Source organism: Brienomyrus brachyistius, unplaced genomic scaffold, assembly GCF_023856365.1.
Source record: "Brienomyrus brachyistius isolate T26 unplaced genomic scaffold, BBRACH_0.4 scaffold85, whole genome shotgun sequence".
In the NCBI taxonomy this organism is placed as follows: Eukaryota; Metazoa; Chordata; class Actinopteri; order Osteoglossiformes; family Mormyridae; genus Brienomyrus; species Brienomyrus brachyistius.
This window is the reverse complement of record NW_026042360.1, coordinates 77,500-89,142: the sequence shown is the minus strand read 5'-3', so window position 1 is coordinate 89,142 and position 11,643 is coordinate 77,500. Positions and strand designations below refer to the sequence as shown.

The 11,643-nt window shown below is 42.3% G+C and overlaps 1 long non-coding RNA gene across 1 annotated transcript; it reads left to right on the top strand.

The window, feature by feature from the left end:
- The first annotated feature begins 3,198 nt into the window (after positions 1–3,198).
- Positions 3,199–7,445, top strand: LOC125727043 (uncharacterized). The gene is made up of 3 exons (XR_007388523.1): positions 3,199–3,512; positions 4,205–4,348; positions 7,115–7,445. It is a non-coding gene; the product is annotated as an uncharacterized LOC125727043 (long non-coding RNA).
- Positions 7,446–11,643: the final 4,198 nt, after the last annotated feature.

The window sequence follows — 11,643 nt, the reverse complement described above, 5'->3', positions numbered from 1 at the left end:
GCAGAACAGGATGCGCAGCTTATGTAGCCCGCTCACTTGTGTAAACACTGATCCCGGATCTGTGGTGTCGATGGTGCCGGGACATCCTAGTACAGAGGTGCCAGAAAATCCAACAAAAGCTTAGCAGGAATTTATTTTAATTTTGCCAAACGATGCTGTCGGTACGTTTAATTTCTATGCATTGGTATGAATGAGGGATCCGTATCGATGTCCTCCACCCTGCGAGTGGACGGTTTTATGTACAAAACGGGAAAAAATATTGAATGGGTTCAGTTCTGTTCTTGCCAAGGCGACGACCGCGAGCTACTAGCCAGGGAGAACCAACGAGTAAACAGCATAACACTTACTATAAATGTGTAAATTTCACCATCGCCACACTGGTTGTCAACTTTCATTGTTTCAAATAACAATTTGACATAAACCCCTCCTTTGGCTTTATTCTCAGTGTATCACAGCAAATTAAAAACAAAGAGAATTAAAATGTAACACAGTAACACGCAAAACATTGTAACATTATTTATGCGCCACCCAGTGGAAGAGTGCGAGAACCGGTAGAGCACACACTAAGCAGAGTACCTGTTTCTGTAGAAGTAACTTTTTAAAATAAATAAAAACGTTGGACCACATATTTAGTTAGATGTTAAGTAGATAAGTCATGACCACTGACTGTATTGCCAATATTGTTTTCAAATTGTTACAGTGTTTAAATTCATACCAATTTGGTGCACCCATTCCTTAATACAGGAGCGTCGGAAGCATTTTGAATGTGGGGGGGGGGGGGGGGGGTTCCAAACGAATAATTATGAAATCTGAGAAGGACAAGTCCACCTCAGACTTAATGGCGGTGACGCCCATGCCTTAATATAATAATAAACTTGAACTAACAGATGATGGACATTTAAGGTGTTGAGCAAGAAAATGCTAATCCAGAGGTGGTGAACTAGATCATTGGAGAGTCGCTGTGGGTGCGGGTTTTTGGGATGACCTCTGCAAAGTGGCAGAGTGGTGGCTCTGAGGATAGGGATGTGTAACAGCAACTGGAAGGTTGCTGGTTCAAATCCTGTGAATGCCCAGAATGATTCTACTCCATTGGGCCCTTGAGCAAGACCCTTATAACAGCTCCCAAAGTTCTTCATTTGGTAGAAAACATACGCCCGACAGATGTTGACGTTTATTCCGTCTTTATTCCTTTAAACATCGTGAAAAACTATAAAATAAACATATTATTAAATTCCTGCATTGCATTTAATCTTATAAAACATCCTAAAAGATCCATGATATTACCGCTAAACAGCAGCTCATGCATCACCGCAATTCCAAACAACCTTTCAATACAGAATAATAAATAAATACAATAAATAGAAATTACCGTGTGCACCTTCTGACCAAACGCTTAGGAGTTATTACAGGTCCTGCCGTGACAAGCCGACAAACCACAAGTCGACTCCATGAATCTCCCAGCATGCATTTACGCCTACCCGCTTCCATCACCTGACCATGTATTCACGGATCTATTAAACAGTCAGCAGAGGGCACTGGCATACATTTCACATTCTATATTAAATCAAGCCAGCAGAAGGTGATTATAAAATAACCGTCTTAGCGACAGTTACAACCCTTGACCTGTAATTGCTTCATCCTCGGTATGATATTAATGTACTTCCAGCCCTATAAGGAGGTCTTCCAACTTTCAAGGAATAACTTGGGGGTTGGTGGCAGGGTTGGCACTCCTACAACTGGAAAAAACCTCACACTGGTCCATCTGGACTACTGTGGTGCTGAGGTATCACCCGCCACATTGCTGCACTCAGGTTCTCATCTCTGAGGTGGTTTGTTGTGTGGCGGGTGTGGCAACGCTTTGTAGTCAGTGCATGCTCCTTACTTCTCAATCATCCAATAACAGTGGGTCCCCAGGACAGAAGTTGAAAACCACTGCTTTATTATTGCCTTATTGAATGGTCATTGGGTTGGCATGGAGGTGCAGTGGTTAGCACTGTTGCCTCACACCTCTAGGTCCCAGGTTCGAGTCTCCACCTGGGTCACATGTGTGCGGAGTTTGCATGTTCTCTCCATGCCGTCGTGGGGTTTCCTCCAGGTACTCCGGTTTCCCCCCACAGTCCAAAGACATGCTGAGGCTCATTGGACTTGCTAAATTGCTCGTAGGTGTGCATGTGTGAGTAAATGGTGTGTGAGTGTGCCCTGCGATGGGCTGGCCCCCCATCCTGGGTTGTTCCCTACCTCGTGCCCATTGCTTCTGGGATAGGCTACGGACCCCCCACGACCCAGTAGGATAAGCGGTTTGGAAAATGGATGGATGAATGGTCATTCCAAAAACCCACACCCACGGCAGCTCGCAATGGATCCGGTTCGCCACCCTTGTACTAATCAGTATTGAGAATGCCACTGATGATTGGCTGTCAGTCCAGTCCATACCAATCACCTCTGCAAGTCGGATTTTGTACCATCCATCCATTATTTAACAGCCTATCCTGCTTAGGAGTAAAGTGGTCCTTCCAAGGAACTGCAATATAGATGCCGTGCATCATATTGTCCATTAGGTGGCGCATAAGCACAGGATTTAACGCAATCGGCGAGGGGTGTATTATATGATACTTCTCTACCAACAAGAGTTACATAACTGCTGAGGGACGAGTACTTAGATATGTTAACTTCATTGACTAAGCCAGCATTTCATAGTGGGCCTGGAAAAAAAACAGCGATGGGTAAACGCAGTCTCGGGATAAGGGAAAAAAATAAGACGAAGGAAGTGAAGCTATCGTTCCTATCAAAAACCACAAATGACTTAAGTACAAAATAATAATGAAACTGAAATAGAATAATGGGACGACGCCGCTCGAGATAAAGCCCGTGGTCAGAAGAGTCTTCACAGCATATCACCACGGAGAAGTTAAAGTGCCTCCCCGCCACTCGACCTACAATGAAGTATCATGCAGGGCTATCGTTGACCCCACACCGTATCCCCTAACTCCTAACCCCAAAGGTCGCGTGGGTGTTTTATTCTCTTTTGTATGGTAAACAGTATGTGCGAAATGGATCTCAACTCACAGAGTCGTCACTTAACGTCACCACTATGGTGTATGATCCTGTCTTTCATACAAGTAGGTTTATAAATCCTTAATGCGAGTCCTGACAAGGAGGACACTGATTATGAACCAATGGAAAAATTCTTACCTTAAGTAAAATTCTGGGTAAAAAATACGGCATGTTTGTCAGCGCCGTCGGTGCACTCTGCTCTGTAGTATAATGGTATTGAAAAATCGATTCTCAGTGAACGCAATGAAATTTCATTTTCTGAATGCTGACATCCAGTCTTACGACGATACGTATAAAATCACAACTGTATTCCGTGACCCCGACCGAAAGTGGTTAGTAATCTGCCCTCAGTTTACGCGCGACTCCAGTCCACGTGACCGGTATCTTAAACGGTTCTGCTGAGCTCGCGACTGAGCGCTATGGCGATTCCTAACTCTGGAGATGAAGGACTTTTCTTTGTAAGTTCAAGATGTATTTGACAAGTATCTACAGTTTATGTGGCTTAAATTTATTGCCAGCTCTAGCAATAGGCAGAACTTGCAGTTCCATAGGGTCCCTAAATTACATTCTTTACAGCAATAGTGAAATGATCGATGATTTTCTTGGTAGAGGCCTCGCAAGTGAAGCTTTGCTTAGCGCCCGTGAAAAGGTAGAGCCAGTTCTGCCTGTACTACTACATACAATACTGTTATATTTTATATCATTAGTGTTTAGGTAGGTGCATATGTTTCCTCAATCAGTACTTCTTTTCAAAGCACAAGCAAAGCCATAATGTAATTCATTCACAAACTGTTGAAAATAGTAAATAATGCTGGTTAAATATCTATGGGGTAAATATTCACTAATGTCACAGATGAAAAGAGTAATGATGTCATAATGGGGGCATTTCTGTGTACTGAGGCAGTAGCGCATATGTCGAGGTTGAGATGCAACATCTTATTACACTGAGCCTCCATCCTATGCAGGGATATAGTGACATGTTAATTTGTAAAAGCTCCGCGTTTTTTTTGCTTTGACTTTTTCGGCAGGGAGGATCTAATATGATTGGATGGTCAGTCTCGTCGAACTCATTTATGCGTATGATTCACAAACAGAAAATCTGTTGCATCATTCATATATTAATTCATATTCTCCTTGGCCCCGCATGTAGGGGATGCTGCACATTACTGGGAGCTGAAAGGCTGGATAGGCCTGACCGCTTCTTTCAGCACCATGGCAGGATGGCGAGGAAGAAGGCATTGAGTGAGAGAGAGAGACCACAATGGTGAAAGAGGAGATGAGACAGCTGACGACAGTAAGATTATTGAAATCCAGCCCGCTTCAAAGAGAAGTCAGTTTGGGCTTTGTTTACATTTAGACACAAGATAAACCATGTGAACTAAAAATTGTACATCCGTAATGCTTACTGACGTGGCACTACCACTATGATACACTTCTTATTTACAGTAGGGGCTCCCAAAATATCTGAACAAACCCTCTACTGCGTAAGAATCAATGAATGAACCTAATATCCACATCATTTCATCCATGTGAACGGTGGCTATTTCACAAGGGGGTGAGGACTGCGTTCCCACCCGGGACATGAACTGGAAACTGTCTGTCCTTGATAGCCAGGGTGATAGCTGTCCTATTAATATACTGGGCTTGTAGCAAACACATGATTTTGCTTTGAATGAGCTAAAGGCGTTTCACTGAATCTCCTGTAGGAAATAGCTATACAGATAATTGCTCTAAGTCCTGAATAATAAGTACCAGACTATAGATTAATAGGTAAAATGTGTCTGCGCATGTAGGATTTATTAAATAACAATTTGATAAGTCAGCAACCTGAAGCCAAAGTCAATGTTTATATGATGTGTCAGCAAAACAGAAATAACCCATTGTTCAGAGATTACCAGAATGAACAATTTGAGGGGGCTTAGTGATGATAACTTAAAAAGTACTTTCTTTGGTTTAATAGCCATTGTTGTGATACCTCTATAAAGCAATCGCAATATTTCCAATTAACATTCTGTGTGAGTGAAGCACCACAAATAAATAGTAAAAATAAAAAGTTTTAATGCCATGCACTCAAGCACATACCCATTTCCTGCGTGATACGTTACAGAAATTTCTGTAGCTAAGTGAGCAGAAAAGAAAAAAAATACCTATTTTGTTCTTCAGACAAAATAAGTCTTAGACATTCAAAAAATAAAACATAAAGACCCAAATGCCTTACAAATGTCCAGGAAACCTGTTTTAAACTGAACACTAACGAGTTGGCAGTGAACTTTCCTTTGCTGCTGCACTGCCCTGTCTTTGTGTGATCCCACAAGCTCTTTGTAGCAATCTTGACCTTTGACCTCTGTCTAGGTTATTTAATGACCTAAGGATCTGTATAGCTTCCCAGTCTAAGCGTTTTGAAGAGTTCATAGTGTAAATCTGGTAATTATCATAGCAATTTATAAAGGATCACAGCTTCAACCAATAATGATTATCATTTAATTCTTTCATGGAGTTGTTTGGGTGACAATTAATGACTGCACCTGAATGCTACTTTATATGTGTAATTTTCTTGTTAATAAAAACAGGACTTTTGCTATTTTTTAGGTTTATTTTTGAACATTTCACATGCTTTCTCTCGAGCCACATTACAAAGGCTAACAGTGTGGTATCACCCTGTGTGTCCCAAGAGGTTTGCATACACACTCATTCGATCAGCCTTTCTCGATGTCGACAGCCTTACTCCCACTCTGTGGCAAACGATTTTAGCCGCTGTACAGTTTTACATCTTCACGGGATCCTTGATGCCTGTACAGCAGTGAAACGCTCACATCTCTCCCCTTGTCCTCGGCTGATTATCCCCCCCTCCCCCATCCCGTGAGGAATGTTTCCATGGCCAGGGCCGGCCTGACATTGCCGCATTTCGTATCTGAGTGGAATGCATCTGTGGACTGGCGTGGGCGAGAGATAGATGTCACAGAAGGAGGCCAACTCAACCCCCCCCCTCCCTAACCCCACCCACTCAACCCCCGACGTCAGTGACTCAGTCCTCCGGTGCGATGGTGGAGATAAAAATATCCCCACCCCCCAGGAATGGCCCGATAAGGATCTGACTCCGTTTATATTTAACCCTCAGAAACAGGAGAGTTTATAACAATGCCCCGTCTCCACTGGAAAATATAACTAAAATCAGAACCAGGACAAAACAGCTGTCACTCCCAGGAAGAAGTTGTCCTTATCTTCTTTGGGGAGAGGGGAGCAGGGAATTAGCCTATTTGTCAACCTGCAGTGCGTTTCGGAAATGTTTATGCTAACCAAAATGTCCCAGTTTGCTCTTGTAAATGCACGCCACTTTCCCATTTCCCAACCAGTATTCACTTGGTCCGCTGAAATTTTCTGAAAGAGCTTAATAAGGCAATAGACATTAAATTTGTCCATTACAGGAACATTCAATAAAACATAAATTAATCAATTGTTAAGTCAGATTCAGGAAATAGTAATCAGCAGGAAATGGCGCTCCGAGGCACTGAAATGTCATGAGCAAAGACACACAGAAAGGAAAAGCTGGATAACTCCATGAAAGCAGCCGAGGGAGATCGGTAACCTGACGAGAACCGACACCAGGCAGGGTAGTCTCTCAGAAACTGTATGCTGTGAGAATCACAGAGCTGCCTTTTATGACAGGGCTGCCTTTCAGAAACCGAGTGTATCCAAGGCAGATGAACAAATCCTGGGCATCAGAGTGATGGGAAAAAAAGTAGTATAGTCTGATTAGCCATCATCCAACTTTTTTCCTGCATACAGAACAGTTTATGTTTAGAATGAATATCAAAGGAGTCCACAATGTCTATCGGTGTGGCAGCTATATAGTGGGGACCATTATGGCTGTGATTGGCTGAGGAACATGAGGCTCTTTTACAGGTCCAGGTGCACCATATAGTGCAAACACTGCTCCCTCGTGACGTTACCATATTCTAGGATGATACTGCCCCCATATGCACTGCTAGACAAATTCAAGAGTGGTTTCATGAACATCAGGATGAAGTCAAACACTTTCCCTGTCCTCCCTAATCACCAGATCCAAATATCAGTGAAGCTTTATGTGAAGTTCTGGATCAAGAGTACTCCAGAAAGTAGTTTTCAACCTCCTTAATCCTTCAAAGAACTGGACCCAGTACTTTTTGAAGACTGTCCCACTATACACATTTTAAGACTCATGTGAAGAGGTTCCAGCGATGACTGAAGCTGTTCTGAAGCAAAGGGGTGGTGCTTTTGGTCCTTGATATTTAACCCTAGATATACGTTGCTAGTTGTTTCCATTATATTGTCACCCCCCCATTGTCATCATTCCTTGTAATTGTCATTGTTGTGATGCTTATGAAATATACAATAAATAGACATTTGCTGTACTTTTAAAACCTAAAGTTTTTTCTCTGTCCAAAAAGGTTTAAATACCAAAAAAAATCCACAAAGTTTTTTCAAAAAAAGGCACCTTACAAATATGCAAATTAATATACTATTCCAAGTGTAGGTTTCCCAAAGGACTTGTAATTTCTGACAAAGACTTACAGTGTAGAACGAAAAAATGTAAATGGCTAAATGCTAGAGAGGAGTGTTGGAGGCATGGCCCAGGCGACAGGTGTGTGCAGCGGTAAATGACAGGCCGGGCATTCCTGGCAACTGCCCGGTGCCCGTCTAGCGAAGCGTTGACAGCTCTCTGGCACAGGTGGACCAAAGAATCTGCTACATGTGAGCCTGCCTTCCGCTTCTCTCTTATGTTACAGTGGCAGCATCATCAAAGGAGGTACGTCTGCCAGAGGTACTGCTCCCTCTCGAAATGAAATAAACACATGCTTAACTGATTCAAATCTCTTTTTTCATCTTCTTCTCTCCTTAACAGTTAAATGCGGAACAGTATTCATTTATGTCCCGTACCTGCAGGTAAAGAGATAGAGGGGTGTTTGCAGATGTAGCAGCGTAAAACAAAACCGAGTGCCAATTGGCCTTGAGAAATTCAATGTAATTCACCATAAACGTTGCCACTAAGTGGTTTGCACGCAAAACGTTTCTTGCAAAAATAGGACGCTGTTGTACACCTGAAATGCTTAATGGGTAAACTGACCAGACCGGATATTGTATTATTTTCCAGTGTATTGCACCAGGTTTGCGGCCCTAACAAAGGTCAAATACAAACAGGCATAGCAGCGCAAATCCATCAGGAGACTCCGGCTAGGGTTGGCAGATTGCGTGAGAAGCCGTCCCTTATTATACATGCTATATTTCTCTACGTCACTAACAGTTTCCATAACTCTGTCCAAACTGAACCACAAGACAGCGCAGGCATGATTTTTTGATGAAGGACAATACACAGGGGCATTCCCAAATGCAGACAGGCCTTTTGAACACAAGCACTGACTGCTGAATGGATATCGATAGGAACTAGAGGGAATGGTTTCCATTTTTCGCACAGGACGCCGTAGCAGCAAGCAACGCCACTGCCAAGTGTAATTCTCAAATTATCATTCTCAGATCCCAGAGCCGGCAGTAAGACTACAGCAGTGCTTGTTGGTTTTCTTGATCCCTGTTATCGGTTCTTGTTTCCACACGTATGTCCTGTTTTTTAATGTGGTGTATAGAAGTGTTGGGTTTAACCCTCATTGGCCAATAACAGTGTTCAGTAATGCCATCCAGCTTGAGATTCTTATCTGAGTTTCTCCCACTGCTAGTATTCAGACAAAAATAACAGGTCAGTCATCAGAATCAATAGGGCTGTTTTGTCCATGCTGCTCATATTGATAATGCAGGAATGATATCATATATGCCTGCTGGCTGAAATTCTGGATACGTGTTGGCAGCGGTAAGATGATGACTGACCTGATACTGATGTCTGTCAAGGGATTGTCTGGGGAGGGAGCAGAGAGACAGCCACAGATGACTCACACAGCATCCTCTGTTCATAATTAATGTGACCATGATCAAAATTACAGAAAATAAATAACCCCCCGCCCTGAAATGCATGTCTACAGTGCCTCCATTTATCATATCTAATGGGTTTGAGCTTTAAAGGACTGACTAAAGGGGGTGGGGGGGGGCTCTGATCTCAACTGTGAGAAGGTGGTTAAGATCATTCACTCGTAACACGATTGCCTGTTTGAGTCCCGGGAGGGGCACAGCTGTAACACCTTTGGGCAAAGCTCTGATTTGCTCCAGTAAAATATCCAGCTGAACAAACAGGCAAAAACTGTGAGCTGCTTTGGACATCAACACCAGCTAAGCATCTAAATGTGAATCAATGACCCAGCAGAACCGCTCAGAAATTTTATGCTTTACATCAGACATGCGTTTTCCTGTGTGGCGCAGCATCAGCGTCCAAGTAGATTTGAGCTCCCAGGTTGAATTTGGCCCTTCCTGACACCTACTCCACATGGTGTCTTTACTCCGCCTGTGATGTCTACCAAACACCCTCAGCATTACCTCTTTCCCACCGTCTTGGGTGCACAGTAATGCAGACCCACAGCCGCCTAGCTCGATCGTGACACATGACACGTCTTTTCCTTGAAGGAGAGGAAAGCCACGCCCACTTTTCTGTCGTGCAGAGAGACTCCATATCTGGACAGATTTATTTGAGGCTCTAGTTTCTGCCTTTGAGACCGAAACCAATTGTCTTCCTTGCTTCCCAGAAAAATATTGCCAATTAGGGTAATATGTATTGCAAAGAAATCCCTTGAGGGAATAATGAGAGATGGGGGTGGTGTCTGGGCAGGAGCCATGAGAGGGACGTCCACGCGTGTCCTTCGCTTAGTGCTGGATTTCAGGCACAGAGACGGAAAGAATAACGTGCGAACTGGGAACATTGACAGTGCAAAGTGTTATGTTTCTGTGCATGGAAACCAGACTCTTCAGAAAACTGACTTTTTCACCTTTTATCTAAGGGAAATTAAATATTTAAGTTAATCAAATATTAAGCCTGATGATAAGCATACACGTTGCAATTTAGCTGTGTCATTACTGACTTTTAAGTAAATACATTGTTCGTCATCCTTGATGAACATGTTGCGCTCCCTCGTGTTCTGTGCTCCAAACTGACTAAGATTAGAGGGCAGGTAACATGACGCTGCATAAATTAAACGGGCTGGTTTACTTCCAATGGGTTTTAAGGCATAATGCTTCAGTAATCCAATATTGTGCATTAGACTGGTGTATAAGAAATCACTATCAGTGGATATTACTGTTTTTGGGATATAAAAAGCAGGACTTTGATGGCATAATCACTTTCTTAGCAAAGAGCTAGAGTGAGTATATGGGGTACATAATGCTCATCTGTATGTGTTCACAGTAATGTGGGAAACCAGATTAGCCTTTTTTATTATTTTTTGTTTTTTGCTTGTAATTATCTCTTGTAAAATTTTTGACGCAATGCTGATGTATGAACTCATGTTGGGACATGTTCGTGTCAGACTCGATTTTATATTCTTCACAGTGCTGCCTTTGTGGTTGACCTGCAACTCCGAGTCGACTAAAGGGCGCCTTGTCCCAGACTGAAGTGGTTTTAATAAAAATGTCAGCAAAGCAGCGAAACGTGTAGGTGTGGCACTTACTAATATGGCGCCTTTTAGCGGCGCTTTCATGTCATGTCTGCCTGCAGAATTCAGGCCTTGGACAGTGAAGCAGCATTACTTCACAACATGCCCCCGCTTCTCTGTATTCCTGCTTAAAAGGTTAGATATCCCTATACCTAATCCCTGGATCTTATACATACCATTATCTTTGTAATGGATTGTTATTGCCCAAGAAAACGTTTTAGTGATTTATGAAAATGTTTTTCATGGAATGCTTCATTGTTTTTGATTAAGTTGGACATCCTTCAACCCAGCTGTCAAATATTGCAATGTCTGGTATAGTCTAGGGTTTCCCCAATTTTACCCATTTCTTTAGGAACTTACGTTTGAATTTCAGTTTCATCTGAAATTTATTTACTACTTGCGTTTCCTTATAATGAGTAACATAATACCGACATAATTGTAGTACTACAATAGCAAAAGCTTTCACAAAATAAATGCCAGTTACAAATCTGACGTTCCAAACGTCCATACATTTTTATCATACCTAACCACAATATGATATATCTATTGTTTTTTTTTCTAGCAGTGGCTACCTAGCAAATAAAATGTAAACGCTTAGTCGAGTGTCGGCATCTTACTGTTGCCGAGACAAGTAAACAAGCAAAAAAAAATCAAATTTCCGGCACTTTCCGGTTGAAGTGTCTGCTATGAGTCCGCGCCCCTGCTCGTACTTAACCACGAGTTTATATCCACTGCGCTTTGAATTTTGATCAGCCAACTTCAGCACAAGCTCAGCATCATGCCTTCCATAATGTAACACCGAATAAAACGATAAAGGTTAAGAACATCAACTTAGCGTAATACTATTTCACATTACCGAGAACATTAATATTAAAAGCAGGTCATTACTACAGTATTTCCTAGGGTGCTGGGCCTATTTGTCCCGTTTAAAAAAACCCACTGGCACTCTATTACAGCTACGTAGTTGCCGATTAATACATACATAAACAATTCAGGTAAATGCTGTATATGGTAAAACACATAA